We start from the raw sequence: 20,060 nt of genomic DNA, 5'->3' as shown, positions 1-20,060 counted from the left end.
GGAAGAGCACAGACTGTAAATGTAACGACTGCAGTGGACATGTAGGGAACAAAGGTGGTGCAGAGGTGTTGGGTGGTTGTGGCATTAAGGAGAGAAATCCTGATGTACAGCATCTTCTGTGAAACATGGAAATGGGTGTAGAAGGTGCAAGGCGGTGTCAGATGGTAGTCTGTAGGATGGCTTTAAGGAAGAACCAAGCGAAGGCAGAGGCAAGGATTAAGTGGTGGAAGTTACAGAAGGACAAATGTTGCTCAGAGTTCAGAGAGGAGGCACAGGATGACTGGGAAAATACGTCTCCAGTCCAAATCCCAAAATACTCCAGTACAAGGAGTATTTTTGGATTGGAGTATTTTTACTTCAGAGCTGCGCCTCATTCAGGGATTGTTGTGAACTTGTGTTACTGCCTGGCAGAGTAAGATAAGCAGACATCGCCACCAACTAGACAAAATTATGTGGACAAGTGAGGACAAATGATCTCAGAGAGGCAGAATATGTTTAATTTGACTTATTATTGCACCCACACGGGACACTTACATTTCCAGCTCATTCATCTGCTGCTTCAGTTCTTCTTTGTTTGGATTTTGGGCAATAACAACGCTGTTATTGCTCTATATAAGGACGAGTCAATGATTTTCCAAGTGGATTTTCTCCAAGCTTCACTGTAACAGTAAAATCATATTTCATTGGTTCCTCTATGATCATTTCACTGAGCATGATGACTTTTATTTTTTATTTTTTGGTTTGTTCTGTTTAATTTATTTTGACCATGTAAGCAATACAAAGAAAGCTCATTGAGACAAATAAATCAAATTCACTCGAGCTGTTCTGATTGGCTTGCCCTCGAGAAGGAGTGGGAGGACGTGCACCCTGATCTGATTCCACCTCTTCTCCAAAAATTATCAGTTGACATTTATCCAGCTTCCTTACTGATATGAACCTCAATAAGAACATTTTTCTAATAAGCCTCTACGTAAAATACAAATTATTATGATCCTGTTTTTGCAGCCTGCACACATCGAAGCCGAATAAATACTCCAGTGTTGGAACGTTTGCTGTACAATGTGAACACCGACAAAGTGGTCGCTAACTAAACCGAGATGTTCGCTAATATTCACCATTTTTATGATCTCATTATGATCTTTATGCCTCTTTTTTGAAGTGCTTCATGTCTGCGCAGTGCTCCACAGTTTGACCCCAAACAGAGAAACACAAAAGCTTTTACCTTGAAACAAACAAACAAAAACACATGCTCTGACTCTTTCTGTTATACTTTTATTTCAATTAGATCTGCAAACCTCAGCATTTTAAGAATAATGAGTTAGTATGAATAACACTGAAAATGATTGTCACTGTAGTTTATAGTTGCTGCCCCAGACTTCTGCACAATGGCTTAAATAAGCTGAAAGCAGCGAAGAGTCGAGACTATGGAGTGATGTCAAATCTAATTCCCTTCATTAGTACTTTAAAAGTATTTTAAAGTTTTATTTTAAAAAAAAAGTACTTTTAAAAATACTTTAAGTTAAGTTAAGGTGAAGCATTAATTATCAAGCCTTTTAAATACAATGACACGAGTTCAGTCGCACTACTTGGTTTAGCTCAAGACATCAGAGAAAAATAAACTTTCAAAGGTTCAAACTGAAAACGTTTCTGTGTGATCACAGTTGACCACAAATAAAGTTCTGCAGCAGATCAAAACATACACGTACACCGTGTTCGCACAAAAACACAATCAAACACAATCAAACACAGTCAAACGCAATCAAACACAATCAAACACAATCAAACACAGTCAAACGCAATCAAACACAATCAAACACAATCAAACACAATCAAACACAGTCAAACTAGAGCTGGGCGATATGAGATTTTTTCATATCACGATATGTTTTTTTCATTTCAGGCGATAACGATATATATCACGATATAAGCCAAATAACTATATTTGTAAGATTTAAATGTGCCGTTGCTCACAAGTAAAATGTGAAATAATCAGCAGCTTGTTTTGATTTAAATATTTATTTCCCATAATAAGTTCAACAGGGTAGATGTACTTAAGGAACACGAGACTTTTTCAGATAAATAAAGGCAAATATTGCAAACTACACAAAAGGCAGCCGCTAAAGCGTTTAAGTTTCAAAATAGAACAAACAAAACAGACTAAATTGTCAATTCCACTTAGAAACAAAATATTAATTCTAAAAATAAATCTTAGTTTGTTTTACAGAAGAACAGACAAAATTGACTAACTTTTGTCAATATCAAATAAACTGAGAACTAAAAGGAAATTCTCAATCTCTCCTTGTTGCATAGCTGAGCTTTTCAAACAGTTTTAACAGTTACTTTAGTCTGACAGAAGCCGAATGACGAATTAGCGCTTCCAGTCAGAGATTGAGCATGCACGCTTTATTGTATTTCCAGACTTGCTTTCGGCACAATTTACAGTGCGTGTTACTCTGTTTTTTGTCAGACTTGAAATAGCCGAAATATCTTCACACTACGGAACTTCTGTGGCTCTTCCGTTCGACAATCTCTCCGGCATTGGAACCATCATCGGTTTTCTCTTCGGTCACCTCTCGGTTGATTTTTCTCTAGTCGGCACACTCATTTCCTCCATTACCCGGGCGGCACGGCGGCTGGCTGCTTCCCAAACAAATGCACATGTGCGGCTTGGCACTTGTGCTGTACGTAACAAGTCACGTGACGTGACGCTGCGGCTGTGATTGGTTCGGCTCTGCGCTACTTAATTTGGATTGGCTGTTCTTTTTTTTTTTTTTTTGTTAAGAGGACAAGAGCGGTGAGGCCTATCGCAATAGTTTGATTTTTCTATCGAGAAAAAGTTATTTCGCAATACATATCGTTATCGTTCTATCGCCCAGCTCTAAATCAAACACAATCAAACAAACGTCAGTTTGTGCACAGAAGCACAGAGGGATTCGTTTCTGCTGTTTTTAGATCTCCTTCATCACTCTCAGGGTTTCTGGGCTGAGGATTTTTTCTTGAATTCTTCCAGATGCATCTGTGCATGTTTCCATTTAGCATCAAGGCAGAACTTCCTCCGAACCACAGTGGTGACTCTGCAAGAAACACATGATACACATTTTAAACACACGCGTGCAATTTCACTGTCGGGAAGAAACTGGAATATACGTCGCAAACACTTGATTAGAAGTAATAAACATTTCATTTAGTTATTACCAGAAGCCACTGAGAGAAATCGCACTTCTTTATTGTCGAACTGATTCAGATCAATCGTGACTCCGAACGAGAGCAAAGACTTGAGTTTTCATTTATGGCAGTTGATCCTGACAGATCAGTGAAGCTGATCCGAACAGGACCCGAGAACTAAAAACATCTTTTTGGAGGCAGATTTCACTGCATTTACTTAGCTTGACCTAATTTTCTCCTCAACATTATTATTATTATTATTTTTTTACAGTTTACAGTCCTGAGCTCACGGACCATGCTGTTGTTGTAATGGTTACATTTAACATGTGCCAACAGGAAAACGTATAAACACCCATAATTAGAAATCTACATGACATAGATTGGTTCACCCCTATTTCATAAAACCATTTTACAGCAAGAACATTAATTATCCTTGGCACAGATTTTGTCACAGCTCACAGTTTGCTGGATGAGAAATATTTAAAAGAATTTAAAAATCAGTTGGTCACAGTGAGAATTTAAACTGCACAAAACTGAACGAAAACAGTCGGGATAATAACACTCAAGCAGCAGCTGCATGACCTCCTGTGGATACTCACATGATTGCTTCATGGTTGCAGCTGGTCTTCATCACATGCGTCACCTTGTCCACTGGGATGTGGATTTTATTAGTGACGGCATCGCAGCATTCAACATTGTTTATCACCATGTCTACAGCGACTGGCACTGTGAACACACACACAGAGTTAATACGAGTGCAGCTCAGACTCACGGCGCTCAGAGGTCAGAGGTCAGCGGTACTCACTGGCAGAGCTGTGCTTCAGGAAGCAGATGAGCGTCAGGACTGTGAGAGCCAGCAGAGTCTTCATGGTTCCCGACACAGACAGATGTTCTTCTGTTTGAATGTGCAGGGCTGATGTGCTCTGACCTGCTCTCTGCTCCCTTTATATCCGACGTCCACGTCCATGGCTCAGTGTGTTCTAAGAAGTCACGGTTCCCCTTTGGTTCCACTTCTTCTCCTTTCTTTAATACAGAGAAAAACATCTGGCTGCATGATAGAGCTGCATTTTCAGTCATAAAGTGTTTTCTGTCATAAAGCCCAACAGTTCTGACTGGCCAACACTTTGGAAATAAAAGTATAGATTGCTTTGTTGGCCTCATGTGACAAACGTGCAGCAGTAACTTCTGGGTACGTTATCTACCAGCCTCTTTATACAATCCTCTGGCATTGTAGATCCATGTGTTCATCAAAGCTTCTTCAGGTGCTACTTTACATTCTCTAAGAGAAGAAAAGGCATCTTGGTGCAAAAATACAACAAAATGCAGATAGATGTAGATGTTTAGTTTCAGGTAAGCAAATCCCTAAAAGTCGATGCTGTTTGTGTTTTATGAGGACGGTTCTAGAGGCCGGTGCTGCAGGATAGTGAGGTCTTGATAGTGCTTCAGTTCATGGTTTCATGGTCTTCAGAAATCATGTCATGCTTTTATTTTCTAGCACAATAAAAACATATGTGCCGCTGTGGTCAGAGGATCACATCCAGTCATCATGAGCATGAACATTATTGTAATTTTATGCTTGTAATGATTTCATTAAACGTTTTTGAGACTCAAATATGTACAAACAGCCAGACTAACATGAGCTTAAATGTCCCGTAGCAAGTTGCACCTCGACCGGATGCTTTTGGGAAACCATCAACAAGCTTCTGGCGTAATTCTGGCTGAATATTTGACCGCTCTTGTTAGCAGAATGGTTAGAGTTCATTTAAACTGGTGATGAAGTCCTCCTTCATTATTCCCACTTTGTGCAGCATACTATCACCACTGGCAGTAAAAACAAAAAGCCCCAGAGCACGATGCTACTGCCACCGCCTCAGGTTTGAAAGTCTCACCTTCATTCCTGCTAACGTAAACTGGTTATTGTTGCCAAACAGCTCAGTCTTTGTCTCAGCTGACCATAAAACTTTTCTCCAGAAGGCGACTGGCTCGCCCCTGTGGGAAGCCACGAATTTCATTATAGCCTGAAGGTGTGGACTTTGGATATATTTTGTATTTGTATATACATTTGAGCCTTTTGACACTGTGAGGATTAGAGAGAGTCCAACATAAATTAAATCTTGTCCACCTAATTCTTGTTTTTTGAAGCCATTATCCACCCTGGAAACAGAACGAGCCCCTGAAATCCACGAGTGACACAACCTTAAACAAAGCTGGTGTAAAAGTGTGTGTCTACTTTTCTTTTCATGCTTTCACTTCCTCGTCTGTCCTCTGCATAGTTTCTGCACAGCTCACAGAAAAATACTTGGAAAACTCTCAAAAATTTCCAAATTTTTAAATTTAGTCAAAGAGGAAAAGACGCTCATAGTCAGCCTCACTCTTCCTTCCAGCCACACCGGATCTCACAGCTCGTTTTGATCAGCTGTTCTCTTTCGGTCTAAAGATTCATCTTCTTTGAAACAGCCTCCAGCAGAAGAAAAAGCTTTACTGCTCACTGTGAGGTCTCAGACGTCATTTCTAAGGCTGAGTCTGTGCAGTGTGTGTTTGCTCTCAGTGTCTGGGAAGGAGACAACATATGACTGTAACTGAAAACACGGACATGTCACCGGTAGGGATGGGTATCGTTTAGGTTTTATCCGATACCAGTACCAAACCAGTACTTTTGAAACGGTGCCGGTGCTTAAACGGTGCTCAAACCGGTGCTTAAAGAATGGAGAACACAAAATTGGTCCAAAAACCTCTCATGTTCAGCTGTTTTTTGTAAAAAGATAACAATGTTAGCTTTTTCTGCAGCTATGGGGCATATATGGTATCACTCTTGGCTGGAAGCAGTGCTTAAACATGGAAAAAACACAAACTTTGTCCAAAAACCTCTCATGTTTAACTGTTTCCCACTTTTTCTTTGGTCATTTTAGCCTTTTTGGCCAGGGTGAAGGGAGTATCTGCCATCAAACAAGAAGACAGCCGCATGTAGCTACGACGGTGTTTGCTAGTTCACCTTACATGCATTAATGTAATAACGTGGTTAGCCAACTCAACGTAAATTACACACGAACAACATTAAGCTACTCACGCAGAGAAGAACGGCTGCTGCTGCATCATCATCATCATCATTCTGCTACACTGGCAGGGCTAGGGGCCAGGACTCTCCTCTTCGGGTTTTTGGGGGATGTCGCTAACCCCGGGTCCGATAACAGGCACCACACCCGCAGTAGATGTGCTCGGTGTGAGGTCTCGCAGCAAGCTATCAAATACGGCGCATTTCTCGGCTTTTAAAAAAACGCTATGCGTCGCCAGGTGTTTCATCGGATTTGAGGTGTTACCTCCTTTGACAGTATCACAGTATCACCTTAAAGCACTTGTTGCAGGCTGCTGAGTTTGCATCTTTTGCTGTGAAGTACAGCCAGACTTTGACCGCTTCGCCTTGGGCATTTTTAATCTGTAGCTCTGCTCTAAAAGAACGTACCTGGGCCCGCCTACTACGCTCGCAAAGGTAAAATGATTGGCTAGAATCCAAAGTGTGTGACATCTCAGGAAAAAAAGCACCGAAATGTGCGCTGCTTTTCGGTCTGGTTACTACCGTTTATGTCAGAACCGGTGCCATCATGGCACCGGATACCGGTACCCATCCCTAGTCACCGGTCAGTGACAGAGAATGACCGACAACATTTATCTGTGGTATGAAAACTGCTGCAGCAGGATAAGCAGAGAAGTCAGAGATCAGAGTCCTCCCCACGCTCACCTTCACAACCAAAACCCTGTGAGGGGCACAAAAGTAAACCCCTCAGCACTCACGCACAACTTTGGCTGAAAGCTGTGTGTTGTTGAACGACTACAGATGTTATTTTGTGTTTGTGGCACAAATGACGCAATCAGATGTAAACCTCACGGTAACATTAATAACAGCTGCTGAAACGACACCAAATTTCAAACCTGTGGGTCTGCATCGTGTTTTTATTCATCTTTATTGATTTCACCAGAGGAGAAAAGGAGCCTGCATCTGTGTTAAAGGTGATTTTTACAGGAACAAGAACGGGACCTAAATAAGGAGAAAGAAAGTGATGTGATTTCACGTTCTTTAAATCCTTTTCTAAGCAGAAGAACGAAGAACAAAAACATTTATGGTCTGTCGGGCTGCGTGGTCACCAGCTATTCTCAGAAACCTTTTTTCAGTTGGAGGAAGTGAAAACTGCGCAATGCTGACCATCTCGCAGCGTCGCAGCTCTGCACTGCTGAACATGTGCCACAGAAAAAGTTTTAATTTAGAAATCTGTCAAAAACTACAAATTATGATGTTGTTTATTCAGCAAGTAAACTGAATTCACACATTTAGACCCAAATTTCATCCGACAAGTCAGAAATTAGTCCATCAAACACTAAAACATGTTTCTGTTCATGAAAACAAGTAAATAACTGATATTTGTCATCTTAATCAAAAATTATGATGTGGTGTAATATCTTTTCCTAACTTTTGTAAAAAAAAAAAAAAAATTTAATTCATGGATAACAACAATCATTTTATTTTTATCATTAAAATGTTAATGGGTTAAAGTGTTTGCACATGCTGGTGGATTTTTTTTAAATTTATTTATCCATTTTAATTTTATTTAACCAGAAAAAAACCCTGTTGAGACTGAAAGGCAGAGCCTTCAGTTTTCAGGCCCCTCTTCTGTGGAACCAGCTTCCAGTTTGGATTCAGGAGACAGACACTATCTCTACTTTCCTTTTTGATAAAGCATATAGTTAGGGCTGGACCAGGTGACCCTGAATCCTCCCTTAGTTATGCTGCAATAGACGTAGGCTGCTGGGGGATTCCCATGATGCACTGGGTGTTTCTTCTTCACTCACTATGTGTTAACAGACCTCTCTGCATTGAATCATATCTGTTATTAATCTCTGTCTCTCTTCCACAGCATGTCTTTATCCTGTCTTCCTTCTCTCACCCCAACCAATCACAGCAGATGGCCCCGCCCCTCCCTGAGCCTGGTTCTGCTGGAGGTTTCTTCCTGTTAAAAGTGAGTTTTTCCTTCCCACTGTCACCAAAGTGCTTGCTCATAGGGGTCATATGATTGTTGGGTTTTCTCTGTATCTACTATTGTAGGGTCGACCTTACAGTATAAAGCACCTTGAAGCGACTGTTGTTGTGATTTGGCGCTGTGTAAATAAAATTGAACTGAATTGAAAATCTGTCTTACCAAAGTGATCTGACCAAGAAGGATAGCAGGACCATGAATCATAGATACAGATCATAAGAGGGATAAAATAACAGCACATACAATTACAACACATTCATACACAGGCTGTTTGTTTGACCCACTGTTTTGAGTTTGCTTATACTTTGATATTCATTGTTTATGTTTCTCATTTAGTTGTCTAAGCTCATTTCTACTTTGGTTCTGTTGCCCTGTTATTGTTCATTCCAGTCAGCTGATTCTCCAGATGTCCCTGATCACCTCCTTTGTGTATTTAAATCCTCTGTCTTCCTTTGTTCAGTGTCTGGCTGTCTGTTGAGTTCTCATCATGTTTCCAGGTTTCCAGGTTTTGTTCTGTGTCTGTCGTGCTTGGCATCGAGTTTGTTGCCTCATTGTGCGTCTGCCTTTTGTTCTGTGCCTTTCCCCAGACACAAATAAACGCCTCACCTTTTGTTAAATTACAGTTTCATTCCAAGTGCACACAGTCTGCTCCTGTACAGTCAGAGACGACCAACGTGTATAAACTTCAGGATCAATAAAGAATGAAGACTTTGTAAAATACGTATCTGATGCCAAACCCTGGCAGCCTGAATGATCTGCTTCACGCCCTTTAAATTCACTGAGTGAGACGAGTTCATGATCTCAGGAGGAAGGAGCTGCGAATCTGAAAGCTCTTTTCACAAACTCAGTGCGAACAGATAGAATTAAGTAGAAACATAAAAAGCCTTTCTGGTAATCACCTGTACTGTTAGTTTGGCATAAAACTGGCACTGGGTGGTGGTCCAATATGTGTTTTAGACGCTGTATTTATCGTGTTTTTCAACATATTTTAAGTGAAATAAAATAACACAGAACAACAAAAAGGAAATTCTTCCAACTGGGCCTAAAACCAAAATTATTTCTAAGTTATGGAAATTAGTGGAAAGTGTAAAAAGTTAAAAGTTATTTGAACTCTTCACTGACTTCATTACTGGGACAGCCTCCATCTCAGGAAAATCACTAAACTCCAGGCTGGACAAACTTTATCAGCTGATTGGCTGCTGAGTAATAACAAATGCTGACACTATCATTTGTAGCTCACTGCTGGCTCGCATGTTTAGTTGTTTGAAAACATACATTTTAATACATTTGGGCACTTTTGTCGTATCGTTATAAATACAGAGATGATGTGATGCACGGAAATGTTTTCAGTTTGTGTTCATGCAGCCGTTTTTTTAAATGTGTAAAGTAACCCTGATAATAATATACAATAATATAATATTTTATTATAATTTTAAATCAGTTGTCTTCATTAATGTGATCAAAGTGAGTGCAGCGGTTTCCATCACTGAGTTTGCAACGGTTCTGTCTGCACGGCAGCGATGGATCGACTCTGACCCAGAGGGCCTGAAATCAGTGGCGAGATGATTTCCATCAAATAATAGGCTGAAGTATCTGAGATCACGTCATGAACGCGCTCTGATGTGAACTTTAGCAGCTTTAAGAAGATGACACTGAGGGGAGGAGTCAGAGCGCTTTGTGTGCTTCCTGTTGGACTTTGTTTGATTTTGAGCATCTTTGTTTTTGTGTGTTTCCCTCACTTTGGTTTTCAAATCAAATCAAATCACTTTTATTGTCACACATGTGCAGGTACACTGGTACAGCACATGTGAGGGAAATTCCTGTGTGCAAGCTTCACAAGAAACAGAGGTGTGCACAATACAATAATATTAGAATAAGAAATATAAGAATGGGAATCTGAGAATTATAAGAATAACTCTACGTACAAATATAGAAGGTATGCACATTACTGAATATGTATACTAAATATGTATATATACATATGTGTATCAAGTCATGTCATGCGCAGCTGAGCCGCGCATGACTTGAGGACGCAGCCGGGGGTCTCGTCCGGACCAGTAGCTTTGCAAGCTTTTCAGCTTTTCTTTAACCAAACTCTGGTTTCTCACATTTGAGGACATTTCCTTGGACTAAAGTTTCTGCCCAGAATTCAAATGTAGATCAACTTCAGTGAATGGAATCACCCCCCAAAAATAAAATAGAACAAACTAAACATTTCTTTGCTTTAAAGACTTACAGCTGTTAATAGGGATTGGTACCGGTATCCGGTGCCATCATGGCACCGGTTCTGACATAAACGGTAGTAACCAGACCGAAAAGCAGCGCACATTTCGGTGCTTTTTTTTCCTGAGATGTCACACACTTTGGATTCTAGCCAATCATTTTACCTTTGCGAGCGTAGTAGGCGGGTCCAGGTACGTACGTTCTTTTAGAGCAGAGCTACAGATTAAAAATGCCCAAGGCGAAGCGGTCAAAGTCTGGCTGTACTTCACAGCAAAAGATGCAAACTCAGCAGCCTGCAACAAGTGCTTTAAGCTGATACTGTGATACTGTCAAAGGAGGTAACACCTCAAATCCGATGAAACACCTGGCGACGCATAGCGTTTTTTTAAAAGCCGAAAAATGCGCCATATTTGATAGCTTGCTGCGAGACCTCACACCGAGCACATCTACTGCGGGTGTGGTGCCTGTTATCGGACCCGGAGTTAGCGACATCCCCCAAAAACCCGAAGAGGAGAGTCCTGGCCCCTAGCCCTGCCAGTGTAGCAGAATGATGATGATGATGATGCAGCAGCAGCCGTTCTTCTCTGCGTGAGTAGCTTAATGCTGTTCGTGTGTAATTTACGTTGAGTAGGCTAACCACGTTATTACATTAATGCATGTAAGGTGAACTAGCAAACACCGTCGTAGCTACATGCGGCTGTCTTCTTGTTTGATGGCAGATGCTCCCTTCACCCTGGCCAAAAAGGCTAAAATGACCAAAGAAAAAGTGGAAAACAGTTAAACATGAGAGGTTTTTGGACAAAGTTTGTGTTTTTTCCATGTTTAAGCACTGCTTCCAGCCAAGAGTGATACCATATATGCCCCATAGCTGCAGAAAAGGCTAACATTGTTATCTTTTTACAAAAAAACAGTTAAACATGAGAGGTTTTTGGACAAAGTTTGTGTTTTTTCCATTGTTTAAGCACTGCTTCCAGCCAAGAGTGATACCATATATGCCCTATAGCTGCAGAAAAGGCTAACATTGTTATCTTTTTACAAAAAAACAGCTGAACATGAGAGGTTTTTGGACCAATTTTGTGTTCTTCATTCTTTAAGCACCGGTTTGAGCACCGTTTAAGCACCGGCACCGTTTCAAAAGTACCGGTTTGGTACTGGTATCGGATAAAACCTAAACGATACCCATCCCTAGCTGTTAATATGTTTTTTGTTGTTGTATCTGGAAGATGAAAAAACACAAGTTATTTAAAACTACAACAATCTTGCAGAAAGAGGCAGTGAAAGTCAGACAGGAAGGATTTCAGCTCTGCTCGCTCAGAGGCGACCGTGATTTTTATCCTGCAGACACTGACCTCTTAAAACATCTCGTGTCCTGCATTCAGTCGCGTCCGACCTCAGACATCTTCAAATCAGAGTCAGTAAGAGTCACCTGGTACGTACGTCAGGCTCTGTCTGTTTTTAAATCTCTTCTCCTCGGCCCCGTCACTCCTGCTGAAGGAGGAAATCATATGAGAGATTATTATTGTTATTATTATTATTTATGAGAGAAACCAAGTACTGTGACTGAAAGTTTCAAATGTCTGTTCCTTATTGCTCCACCTTTCACAATAAAAGCTTTATTTTTGTACTCTTTAAAGCCCACTGAGTCCTTGTCTGAGTGTCTGAGCTTGTTGGTGTTACCACGACTGCTTTATTTAGAGCAGCTGTGAGTCATGAAGACATGCACCCATGTTATAATAATATTATGTTATAATAATAATCACAAACATCACCTTCATAAAGACCCAAAGCTGGAATAAACAGTGTCCTGCAATATTGGAGGAGCTGAAAGTGTCTTCTTTGTTTGTTTGTTTGTTTTTTATCTGTTATTTTAATTTCGTTACATTTCTTGTTTGTTTTTGATGAAGTGTAGCTGCAGTTTAGAACACGCTGTATGTAAAAAGCTTCAGCTTCATATTTTACTGTTATTTCTGTGTTTTTATGAATATTTCTGATTTTTATTTTACTTAATGCGTTAAATGTAAATCATTATGTGCAGTGAAATGATCACAGTGGCATAAATTATACATGATTTTACTGTCAGAGTGGAGTTAACAGGAGCTCGGACATGAATGGAAAGAACAAGTTCTAAAACCTCGTCCTTACAGCCAAACTGAAGCCTGACAGCAGCAGATTAATGAGCGTGGGTGTGAAAATGTCACGTGTGGGGGTAATATTCAGGGGTGCTGTGGATTTACTGTGTTAGAAAGAAGAATCAGAGACTTCTACATGTCAGTGTCTGATTGGATGTTGGCCTGTTTGGCGTGCAGGCAGTGAGGGTTTCTGGGTAAAGCCACTAAGAACAAATCAAAGGGTCATAGATGGTATCAGTGATGATGATTGTGAGAAAGTGGTTTCAGTCTAAAACAGGTTAAATGAAACCTAAGTCATTTCATTTCAAACATATATGTATATGTGTGTGTGTGTGTGTGTGTGTGTGTGTGTGTCAGGTTGTGTTAAGGAGGGCAAGTCTGAGTCAGAAGTTTGAGCAATAAACACATTTTTCTTAAGATGTGATTGGATGATGTTACGGATTCAAATATTGGGGATGGATACAAGAGGAAAAACCACAATAACAACACTGGTCCGGCCGGGTTGCGTCAAACGATGATTTTAATGATCACACGCGTGGGAGATGGACACCGTACGCAGACAGCATCAGATCTCAAAATGGTGGAGCATTGATCAAACTCTTATAGCCTCTAGTGGCCCCCACCTAATCATAAAAGCCTAAACATTCACATTCTTTCTCTCACACAGCGCCTAAGCTACAACCTTGGCTCCCTGTTTATCTGCTCCTGCTGAGATGGGGCAGAAAACTCCAGTGTGTTCTGTTCTCTTCTAATCAGACAAATAAGGCGATGACTTTCTGCAAACAGTATTTCTCATAACTCAGCAGTATAATGCATCATAAAACAATATCATTCATTCACAATCAACCAGCAGTCTAATGTAATGCAAATCAGCTTAACAAATGCAATAGTTATCACCTTCTTCTAATTCAGGAGAATAATGCAAACTAAAACTACATAATAATTCACCATCTTTAATTAAGGGTCTAACATGGCATAAAATAATATTATAATCTGACAATGAGAAAAATAAATGGATGAATTGTTGGTCATTATGCTGAAACCAGTCATGGTGACACAACATTTACTAATCTGAACCTTAAGCAAAGAAAAGTTATGTTCTCATCCATCCAACATCTGTCACATCATCCTGTGTAGGTGAGCCTGTGTTTGCACAGGCGGCTGTGTGATGCTCGCCGCTGAGCGTCGGTCAGGACACAAGAATCGAGACTCACTTATTCCCTTCATGCTCATTTATTGCAGGCTTGTAAGCAGGTAGGTGTGTGCGAGCTATAAATCAATAACAGAAAATCAACACGCCACTGCAGCCCCCTCTGGCTTCTGCTCCGTGGCTGCTGGGTGACCCCTCGTCTGGGGCTCTCCTCAGCTCCTCCCAGGAGGGTGGCACGGATGCCCCTCCGATGGTCCTCCTTGGGCTCTCGAACTCTGGGGCCTCTGGATGTCTGGAGCCTGGATCTCCTACGTGCTGTTCCACACAGCTGTGCACGCAGGTGTACACAGGTGTTGACAGACACAAACTACACTTTCTTGGCTGCTACCTCATTGTGCTGTCGATCTTGTGCGTTGCACAACAACATTCAATATTTAGTGTCTACTGTTTACTGTTAGCTAGATCATTGCGATGGTGTTGTGTTTATTATGTTGCTCTCTTTTTTTGCTTGTTTTCTCTTCTGTTTTTTCTTCTCTCAACAGGTGATTTTATTTTTTTAAGTACCTCTTCCCTGTCCCTCTCTTTCTATCTATCTATCTTTCTTTCTCCCTGTCCTATCCCCCAGTCATGTCTGTCCCGTCTGTAACAACTGAAAATAAAATAAAATAAATACATGATAATAATAAAGGTCAATCAAATGGACCAATATTGCAAGGCCATGATGATCCACTTGGTAAAGTAAATCCGTTGGACATCTTTCTTGGCCTTCAAACAATAATTTTGATGGCTAAAGAACCAAACGGGACAGGCATAAATAAATAAATAAAATAAATAAATAAATAAATAACTTCCGGCGCCGCTCTGAGCTGGCAGCCAGTATCAGCAGCTCCGACCTGACCGAGTCCTTTTTTCTCTTTAATATATGTTTCTTTGTTGTTCTTGTGTTTCTTGTTTTGTTTTTCTATTGTGGACTGCTGTCCCCCACAATGGAGCTCAGACTTTTATGGACAATCGTGTTCTTTATTACATTTTTTACGGCATCTGTGCCCAGAGAGCGCGTGGAGATCCGACCTCCCATTGTTTACAGCAGGGATCAGCTGTTAGCCCTCGGGGCCTCCGCTGCCCTGCCTACCGCCGAGCAAACCAACATCCCCCGTGAGGTGAGGAGGAAGAGACGCGGTACTCGGGCCGGGATCAGGCGTCGCAGTGAAGTTAGGAGGTACCGGCCAGCGATTCCATCTGTTATTATAGGGAATGTGAGATCTCTCCCCAATAAAGTAGACGAGCTGGCGGCTCTTACCCGACATCAGAGGAGCTACGGGGAGTGAGTCGTGGCTAACTGCGCTAACTCCGGACTCACACGTAAACATGGATGGTTTTCATCTGAGACACAAGCTGGAGCTATCGGGAGTGGACCACCACATGTCCCAGTGGATACTGGACTACCTCACAGGACGCCCACAGTATGTGAGGACACAGCGCTGTGTCTCTGACACGCTGGTCTGCAGTACGGGGGCCCCACAGGGAACTGTGCTGGCACCGTTCCTCTTCACCCTCTACACTGCAGACTTCTCCATCAACTCCCCACGCTGCCACCTACAGAAGTTCTCTGACGACTCTGCCATAGGCGGCCTCATCACAGGTGAGGACGACTCAGAGTGCAGACGGTGGACTCTGGACTTTGTGGACTGGTGTCAGCAGAACCACCTGCTGATCAACGCCGGGAAAACCAAGGAGTTGGTGGTGGACTTCCGGAGACGCAGACCCACCACACTGACACTGGTGAACATCCAGGGAGTGGACACTGAGTTAGTGGGGTCTTATAGGTACCTGGGTGTTCACCTGAATAATAAACTGGACTGGAGCCACAACACTGATGCTCTGTACAGGAAGGGTCAGAGCAGACGCTACCTGCTGAGGCGGCTGAGGTCATTTGGAGTCCAGGGAGCGTTATTAAAGACCTTCTATGACTCTGTGGTGGCATCTGTCATTTTTTACTGTGTTGTATGTTGGAGCAGCGGTTTATCGGCAGCTGAGAGGAAGAGGTTGGATAAACCCAGTGCAGGTGGTGGGAGACAGAAGGACTGTGGCCAAAATAACATCTCTGATGGACAGAGTCTCCCAGCCCATGCATGTAAATGTTGCTGAACTGCAGAGCTGCTTCAGTGACAGACTGCTGCATCCTCGATGCATGAAGGAGCGTTTCCACAGGTCCTTCCTCCCTGCAGCTGTCAGACTGTACAATCAGAACTGCTCCCAACAAACACAGATGTTTACATCTGCGCTGTAACTGCAATAATTTAATCAACCGATTCGCACTACAACCTGCTTTGCCTCTTATCTGTAGTTATTTTTATTTAATTTAATAACTGTACAGTACTATGCTTATAGTAACCACTGTCCTTAATGTAAATATGTAAGAAAAATTGTGCATGTTTCTGTTCTGTGTCCTGTTTGTTGTACATGTGTCTTTCTGGCTGCTGTTACAACCAAATTTCCCCTTGTGGGACAATTAAAGGATTATTCTATTCTATTCTATTCTATTCTATTCTAAATCAACAAAGGATGTCCTCTGTACATCAGGACTTTGTAAGGTAGCTCAAATAAGTCAAAGATACAAACCACAAACAAATGTCCATAATACAGAGGACATTAATAGGCTGGTTATCAGGAGGAAAGTAACAATATCCGTCACACAGCAGAGATAAGCAAGTAACTCTGTTCACCTAAAGCTGTCGTCTTAGTAAAATCATACTAATGACCGGTCATATGGTGCCACCCAGTGGTATGAACTGAACATGGCGTCCATATGTTGCCAAGAACTAATTCAAAAATGTAAATGTTGGTTTTGTCTAAAAGTCCAAAAGTACAAACAGGAGTTTATCAAATGGCCTGTGTGTGTGTGTGTGTGTGTGTGTGTGTGTGTGTGTGTGTGTGCTTTTCACTCGTCATGTGACTCTTCCTCCTGACACCACTACACCTAGTGCTGGATGCAGATTTAGGAAACACTGAGGCTTCTGAAAGCTGTATGAGCTCAGCTCAGTAAGTAAGTCAAATTTATTTATGTAGCGCTTTTCGCAGATAAAAATCACAAAATGCTTTACAACAAAGAAAATGAAAAATAATGGAAATACAACAAATAACAATGTAAAACAGTAAAATACAAAATAAAAACAACAAGTTAATTAAAAGCTTGCCTATATAAAAATGTCTTCAGCTGCTTTTTAGAAGGATCAAAGGAGTCTGTACAGCGTAAAATCAGTGGGAGAGAATTGCACAGCCGTGGTGCCTGAAAGGCCCGATCACCACGAGTTTTAAATCGAGTGCGTGGGGCCACCAACAGTCTCTGACCTGATGACCTCAGAGCTCGGGAAGAGGATTGCAGTCTCAGCAGGTCAGATATGTACTGGGGAGCCTGACCATGTAGGGCCCCAAAGGTTCAAACTAAAATGTTTTAAAATGAAACCTAAAACTTACAGGCAACTTCTGCCTTTTTAAATGAAATAAGGTAAATAACACAATTTTCTTCCTGCTGTAATTGATGCTGTGATCAGATCAAATTTTAGTCACAGTTGAGTCAAAGGTTGAATTTATACCTTTATATTCTTTTGGATGTTTGCTGTTATAATTTCGATCAGGGTTGATGTGCATACATGTGCTAACACATGCATGTGTGCAGTGAGGATTGCAGGAACAGGAGCAGAGGTGAAAGGAAGGAAAAGGAAACTGGCTTTCTTTCTCTTCTTCCCTTTTCTCGATGTGCCAAAAATACCAAAGGACAAACATTTATTGTGAAACTCTTTCTGAAGGTCCTAAATGTGTGAAAACGGATTCTCAGAAGCGTCCTTTTTCTGGTGGAAGTGCGGCCCAGGCTGCGAGTCTCTAGACTCAGACGTGTTTCTGCTTCTGACTTCAGAAGTGAAATAAAATAACAGAAAAAGTTATTTTAGAACGTTTTCTACCCTGTTCGTTACAGGAGCTGGTAACAATAGTTAGCTCAAGCAAAGCATCGTCCTGCTCACTTGACTGTTTGCCATCTTCCATTCTATTGGTCCCTGTGTGCTCACCATAATTAACACCTCACTGACATCTGGTAAAGTCCCAGCTTATTTTTAAAATGCTGCTATACAACCCCTTTAAAAACAACCTAAGTTAGCGCTTCTCTTACCAGCCGTCTTTTACGTCGCTGACACAAGACAGACGGCAATTATCAGCGCCAGAGAAGCGCCCGAGAAGACATCGTGAACGCTTCCTGGCCATCCAGTGAAACTGTTGGGAAGACAACGTTGGAGAAACGTGAACATTTTATTTGTACTGTATAATCTGCAGATTCTGACAGAAATCTGTAACTATCCTTTGAAGCACCGCTCCTCTAAAACAGCAGTAAGGATCATTATTAGGCCAAATGTAGATAACAAAATAACTTTATAACTTAAAGCAAAGTTGGGAAACGTAAAGTCTGAAACAAGTCTTTGTTTCAGTCAAACAATACCGTTGCTCTGGGTCTAAACAGAGCGCGTTGTGTGTGACGTCTTCTTTTGCGCATGCGGCCGCTTTGAGCGTTCACACTGGAGCGCGTTTGCTGTCACATTTTATTTGTTGTGTGAACAAGCAAACAAAAAAATCGGATTTGATCAAAAAATCAGAATTGAGCATTAAGACCTGCAGAGTGAACGTAGCCTAAGTACAGGTCATCTTCCACGTCCCTGTCCTATGGTGTGCCACATGGCTCTGTGCTGGGGCCTTTATCGCTCCTAACATATCTACTTCCCCTCCAGCATGTTTTGAGCTCCTTTGAGGACATCTGCTAGCACTGCTACACAGACGATATCCAGTTATATATTTCTTTCAAGCCCCAAGATATTTCTAAGCTGCAGATTTTGAATGAGTGCTTAGAATCCGTTAAAGTTTGGATGGCTGACAACTTCCCCCAACTTAACGAAGGAAAGACTGAAGTCCTTGTATGTGCTCCTGACAGAATGTACCTAAGATTATGAATGCTCTCGGTCCTCTTTCAACATTTGTGAAATGATCTATCAGGAACCTCGGGGTAACCTTTGACCCGGCTGTCAAATCTCTGGTTCGGTCCTGCTTTTATCACTTTTATCACTTAAGAAACATTTCCAAACTAAGTCCTATTGTATCTCGTACTGAACTGGAAAATGTCATTCATGCATTCATTTAATGAAGACTGGCCTACTGTAATTCACTGTTTACATGTTTAAACAAAAACTCCTCGAAGCGTCTACAGACTGTTCAAAACGCTGCAGCAAGACTTCTGACCAAAACATCGAAGTACTCGCACGTGACACCGTTGCTAACACACCTGCGCTGGATCCCCGTCGAGCCCATTTTAAGATTCTGGTCCTGACTTATAGAGCTCTTCAAGGACAAGCACCTGCCTACATCATTGAACTTCTTCATATTAAATGTGCTGTATGGAGCTTTAGGTGGATTTATATGTGCTCCATGCTCATGTCTCACAGAGGCATGTTCACTTCCAGCGTTCTGGCTTTTCTGTGGTCAGCTTCACACATAAAATAACTTCAGTGAATTCAGTAAATAGAAGAAAATAAATCGTAATCAGCAGAAGTTTATCGTAAAACCACAACTTCTTCATTGTGACGTATTTGACATGTTTAGAAGAATTAATCAGCAGAAAAATTCATGGGAACAGGAAAAGGAAGTGGAAGTAAAACAGAAAGTCTTTCTGTTCTGTCTTTAATTCACCTTCATTCATCTGCCAACACGAAGTCTTAAATTCATTTTTGCTAATGCTGTTTTGATTAAAAGACAAAGTGCTGTACGCAGTGTTAGCATTGCTGTTCCAATCACTTCACTTTGATTTATTGTTATGTGACTGCACTCGTCCTCTACGTGCTGGTTCTGTGGGGCTGTGAGTCTCAGGGATAGTTCAGGGTGAACCGACTGAAACATCATTCATAAAACTCATTCAGTGGTTCTACAATCACACCTCGCTGATGCCGCAAGAACTGCAGCCAAGCAGTGACGACGTCCTCTGTGCCTGTTGTACAGATCGGTCCTTTCAAAGCATCGATGAGGTCTGACCCCAAAACTCTAATCACAAACCTTACTAACATAACAGACTTTAATGAAGTATTTCCCTTTAATTACACCGTCTTAACAAACGATTCTATGTGAGCCTGCAGCTTAATAGCTCATAATTATGGTATGTGTTTTCAGAAGCGCCTCAGAGGTGTCCCTCTGCTCCCGGATCTAAATTTAGCTCCAGGTTAATTTCTTAAGGATGGCATGTGGAGCTGCAGAGAGCTGATGAGCAGGGCAGGAAGTCAGACTCGGGGATGGCACACAGCAGCCTGTCATTTTTCAAAATAAAAGACCTTG

Source organism: Perissodus microlepis, chromosome 1 (assembly GCF_051167445.1).
Source record: "Perissodus microlepis isolate ML-2025 ecotype Zambia chromosome 1, ASM5116744v1, whole genome shotgun sequence".
Taxonomy (NCBI): Eukaryota; Metazoa; Chordata; class Actinopteri; order Cichliformes; family Cichlidae; genus Perissodus; species Perissodus microlepis.
This window is presented reverse-complemented; position numbering follows the sequence as displayed.